Here is a 5,696-nt window from a genome sequence, read left to right as displayed (position 1 = left end):
AGTTTCCTAAAGTTCTGGGATTTCAGGCATGAGTCAGTGCACTTGGCCTGGAGTTTCACTTTTAAAAGATTGAAAGAGCTGTGGAGATTCATAAAGTGAAAGTTTAACATAGGAGCTATATACTTAGTCCAAGACAGGAATGCATCCATAAACCCCTTAGTCTAGATTTTTTAAAAGTGTCCATTTGAAATCCCCCTCATCTGACCCAAGATAACAAGATTTTTCTCTATAATTAATCGGCAGTCAGGGATGCTGTAATTTGAATGCCCATTCAAATCTCGTGTTGAAACTTAATCCCCAAAGGGACAGTAGTCAGAAGTCAGACTTTTAAGAGGTGATTGGGTCATGAAGGCTTTGTTCTTTTGATTGATTAATCCATTCATAGATTAATGTTCATGGTTAATGAGTAATCAGGGGAGGGGAACAGGTGGCATTATAAGAAGTGAAACCTGGCAGGCCTTGGTGGCTCAGACTGTAATCCCAGCACTTTTGCATGCCGAGGGAAGGGAATTGCCTGAGCCTGCGGGTTTGAGACCCACCCGGGCAATTTGATAAGACCTCGTCTCTATAATAAATAAAAAATTAGCCAGACGTGGTAGCCCATGCCTGCAGTTCCAGCTTCTTGGAAGGCTGAGGTGGAAGGATCGCTGGAGCCCTGCAGGTCAAGACTGCAGTGACCAAGCACATGCCACTGCATTCCAGTCTGCGTGACAGAGTGAGACTCCAACTCAAAAAAAAAAAAAAAATGAAACCTAAGCTATCACGTTTAGCCCTTTCACCATTGCTTTAGTTTGAATGTTTGTTTCCCCAAACCTCATGTTAAAATATGATTCCCAAAGCTGGGAGTGGAGCCCAATTAAGCGTTTAGGTCTGGAGGGTAGATCTCTCATTAATACACAATGTTCTGGGGAGTGTGAGTGAGTTCTCCCTGTATTCATTCCCACCAGCTCTGGGATAATAGTTTGTTTTTGGTTGGTGTAATTGTTTTCTGAGACAGAGTCTGCCTCTTTCAACTAGGCTGAAATACAGTAGCACCATCATAGTTCACAGCACCTTCAGCATCCTGGGTTCAAATTTTTCTTCCAATTCAGCCTCCACAATAGCTAGGAAAACAAACATGTGCTCCCAGGTTTGGTCAATTTTTATTTTTATTTTTCTTAGACAAAGTATCACCACTGCCCAGGCTGTAGGGCAGTGGCACAATCCTGGTTTGCTACAGCTTTGGCCTCCTGGAATCAAGTGATCCTTCCATCTGAGCCTCCCTAATAGTTGTCATTATAGGTGCATGCCTCCACACTCAGCTATTTTTTTATTTTTATTTTTTTTGTAAAGACGAGTCTCACAAAGTTTCCCAGGCTGATCTCAAACTCCTGGGCTCAAGCAATCCTCCTGCCTTGGCCACTCAAAGTGCTGATATAATTGGCATGAACTACCATGCCTGGCCTAAATTATTTTGCTTTTATAAAAATGATTTTGATGTGTTGCACAGGCTAGTCTTAACCTCTAAGCATCAAGCAATCCTCTCAACTCAGACATCAAAAGTGCTCAGATTACAAGCAGGAGACACTGTGGCCAACAAGATGTAGTTGTTACTGTTAACGATGGGCGAAGTTAACACCTGTAATACCACCCTTTTGGGAGACAAAGTTGGGAGGATCACTTGTGCCTAGGAATTGAGGAAGTAGTGAACCACAATCATGCCACTGCACACCAGCCTGGACAACAGAGTGAGACCCAATCATTAACAAAATAAAACAAAAAGCTGTAAGCTAGGTCTCTACTCCGTTTTGGCTTCAGGTGTATCTGTACAGCTTTATGGCTTCTAATCTTGACTTACCCAACAAAAATCAACTCATCAATTCCACAAGTGGGGATTAAGGAAAATGCTTTCATCATTGTGTACAATTTCAACAGAAGAACCATAATGATTTTGAGTAGATCCCAAAGAAGAGTCCTTCGCAAATATTCAATACATGGAGTCTTTCTAATTGAAAAATGTTAGCCAGATGAGGTGAATCATGCTTGTAATACTAGCACTTTGGCAGATGAAGGTGACCAGATTGGCTGAGCCCAAGGGTTCCAGACCAACCTGGGCAACTTGGCAAGAACTCGTCTGTATAATAAATATATTTTTTTAAATTAGCCAGGTGTGGTGGTTCATGCCTATAGTTCTAGCTACTTGGAAGACTGAGGTGGAAGGATTGCCTGAGCACAGTAGGGTCAAGACTGCAGTGGCCATCAGCGTGTCACTGCACTCCAGCCTGGGCAACAGAGTGAGACTCAGAATCACACCAAAAATGTTTCTGGTAATTTAGTAAAACAAAACAAGGAATGATCTTCAAAGCAGACAGGTTCCTATGCATGCAGGTCATAGTTCCAGCACAAAAGGACACAGGGACAGTATGAAGGCCCCAGTGGGCTGTCTCAGGCTTCTTCTAGGGCATCGATTGAAGGCGGATGTGCTGTGGCCCAGAAGACAGGCTGGTGTTCCTTTACTTTGCAGGTTTCTCCATAATACAAACCTTGGTTTTCAGCAGCTTTTAGGGGCAGCCTTGACTCAGAGAGGAGCCCTGGGTGTTGTCATCTAATCCCCTGCCAAGGTGGTGGCATGTCCTGGTTGGTTTCAAACCCATCGGTCCTCTCTGTTGGTAGCATCTGCCATTGGCTCCTGGACATGTGCTTCTTGACAGCGTTTTTGGCTCCTCTCAACTCCAGATACAGCTGTGAACCTGGTGGATGTCCAGCTAAGCAGCCTGAAAGAATCAGTCCCCATTCCCTCAGAGATGAGGGTGTTGGTAGGAGTTTTGGCTCATTGCAGCAAAGTTATCAAGTGCCCAGGCCCAAGCCTGCTCTTGGAAGGAGGAGCGGTAAGGGATACATAACTACACACTGAGTGTGAGTTCCACTATTAGGGGAGCCCAAACGTCACTTGCACACAATTTACTTATGAGAAATCCTCCTATATACCCCACAACTCTAAAATAAAATAAAATAAACTTTACACTTTAACAATGTCTTTTGTCTTTTCTTTTAGCAACCATGAAAAAACTAATTTAGATTCCCTTCCCTGTATCACAGATTATCTCAAAACACACAAGCTAGGACTAGAACCAGAGAAGATTAGATAATTTGTGGAAAGGAGGGGGAAGAAGAATGTCTTACTTTTTCCTCTCCTTCTCTAGGCAGATTTCATTTCTGTAGGGAAAGGAATCCAAATTTAATTGTCCTCTGAACACCGGCACCTCCAATACTCTATGAACAGAGAAAAGCAAATGGAAAGCTCAGTTAATTCTCAAAGCATTAAAAAGGAATATTCCAAACTCCTGCCCCTTACCCTTGTTTTCTGGGTCTCCCTCTCATCTACCTTTTGTCTGCTGACTATCCACTCTTTCCTCTTGGTAAAGAAAGCTACCCCTACTACCTAGCTTTGAAGCTCATCTTTGAAGGCTTAGAAACTTTCCTTATTCCAGGACATGCATCCTATTCTATCAAAATTGAGGCAGCCTTGTTATTAGCAAAGCAACCATATGTCTGAGTTTCATCACGAAGTTTTACTTCACATATTCTATTCTCTAGTCCCAAAGTGCTCCCTTATAACTATTGGCTTCCATTGTTATTCAGAAAATGTGGTCACTAAATTTCCCAGGCCTTGGGTCAGGTTCAGAGTCCAACTTCTTATCTGTACCACTGACTGAGGCAACAGAGCTCTGGGAAGGAGAAGAGACTCACACTTTAAAAGCCCTAGCACTGATCTGATCTTCTGATCTACTGAGCTGATCATAATTACTCAGTTTTGCTGTCAGCTTCCATGCTGTGAGAAATTCTAGATGATGAAATGCAATTACACACTTGTGCAAGTACAGAACAAGCCCACTGCAAATGTTGCTACACCGGGGAGAAACTGGAGAGTTGGGCCTTTTCGTCCCTTTAGAATTTTCTATTTAACCAGAGAATTACTTGTTCTTATTGACCAGTTTGAATTATTGACAGAAAACCAGAACTTCCTATTTGTGTTTTTAACTCCATTCACAATGCATTTACTCAGAGGCAGCAGTATATCACCCCTTTTTTCTCCCCTAAAAAGCAAGAAATCTAGGAAAAGCATCTCTTACCTTGAAGAATTTCTATTTTAGCCACTGCCTAGATAACTAGGCAATATTCTATCTCTCTGATAGAAAATCCATATAATTCAAAGGAATTCTAATCAGAGGGAAATGACACCATATGCAAATCCCTGGTACATTCCAGACTAGAAATGCTTACTGTTACCTTTTGCTGAGGCTTACTGGATTGTGATGCATTCTTTCGGGCATGTATATTTCATATTTCACCTTGGAAAAGCGATATTATATAAATGCCCTATTTCACAGGTAAAGAAAACAAGATTTTATAGTCAGTAAAGACCCATGTATGCAAATTCTGTATGCACTCTTACTCTACATCCTTTATTTAAGAATTTCTAGAAAACATCAGGAACACATGGCAAAATGAGATTTTTTTTTTAACTTACCTTTTTACAAATGGGCACCTTGGCTTTTAAATTATCAATGGCATAGCTCACAGCTTCAAGAGATGCAGCCCTGTGGACTGAGGACACAGCAATGATTATGCTTGCTTCTGACACTGGAACCAAGCTTTAACAAGATGAAGAATAAAAATTACCATCACCTCCTAATCTATGTGTTAAATAATCTGCTAGGCACATTTTAAAAAACAAACAACAACAACAAAAAAACAGTTACACATTCTTAGAACTATGCTGTAGTTCTACTTTACTTAAATATCCCATTCAGTTAGAAAACATTAACTCACCCCAGTTATGTTCAGCAGAGGAGATGCTGAGACTGATGTTGAGTCTAGTTTGTCAGCATCTATCCACTAAACCATTTAATGGGCATGAAGATGGAGGAGTCCTTTCATTGACTCAGCAAACATCTGCCTCAAACAAGACACAAAGCAAAGTAATGCCTAAAGGTACAAAGTTATAACACCTGACAATTATGACAAAGAATTTAGAATACAAAATAGCAATCAGTGCTAATTAATAGGACTGATGATATTAATCATTAATAAAACTACTGGTTATTAATAAATTTATAGTTATTAATCACAAAATAATAACTAATAGAATATGATAGATGATGTCTAAATAGTTGGTTTCTTTTTAAAGTCCAGAATTCTTCTCATATAAGTGATACAAAAAGCAAACTACTTTAATGATGTTCAAAGGCATTTATATAAAAAATAATCTATAACAGACTGTCATATGAACAGAGTCCAGACAACAAAACAACTCTCAAGAGGCCTCAAGGCCTTTAGCACCCCTGAGGCCCAGGGCCTGAAAGTCTTGGCACATGTGCACTTTGTTACAGCACCAAGAGCAACATCAGCCTGCCCAATATTACAACCCAACAAGCAGTCACTGAAAGCACCGAGACCATCCCTTCTATCCTCCAGAAATAACATACACACCTTCCTACTGGTAGTTTTGAATTTTTAAGAAAGATTCAAGAACCAGAAGCAGCACAAAGATGGAAAACAAGTATACTTAACTTCTAAATTGATAAAGGAAATCATACCCAAGTCTATGGAACACTGCTATGTTTGGCCATTTCTGCCTAATGTCACTACAAATCTTCATTTTCCACCATGGGTAGATAGGCTTCATATTCTAAGCTAATGACATTTTTCCCCTT

The 5,696-nt window shown here is 40.5% G+C and overlaps 1 long non-coding RNA gene across 1 annotated transcript; it reads right to left on the bottom strand.

The window, feature by feature from the left end:
- Positions 1-4,280: 4,280 nt before the first annotated feature.
- LOC103270269 lies at positions 4,281-4,922 on the bottom strand. The gene is made up of 3 exons (XR_504955.1): positions 4,813-4,922; positions 4,511-4,634; positions 4,281-4,359 (listed from the first exon to the last, which is right to left on the bottom strand). It is a non-coding gene; the product is annotated as an uncharacterized LOC103270269 (long non-coding RNA).
- Between the last annotated feature and the right edge of the window lie 774 nt (positions 4,923-5,696).

Source organism: Carlito syrichta, unplaced genomic scaffold (genome assembly GCF_000164805.1).
Source record: "Carlito syrichta isolate Samal-C Ts95f unplaced genomic scaffold, Tarsius_syrichta-2.0.1 Scaffold27996, whole genome shotgun sequence".
Classification (NCBI taxonomy): domain Eukaryota; kingdom Metazoa; phylum Chordata; class Mammalia; order Primates; family Tarsiidae; genus Carlito; species Carlito syrichta.
Note: the sequence above shows the minus strand (reverse complement) of the source record. Positions and strands in the feature narration are given on the sequence as shown.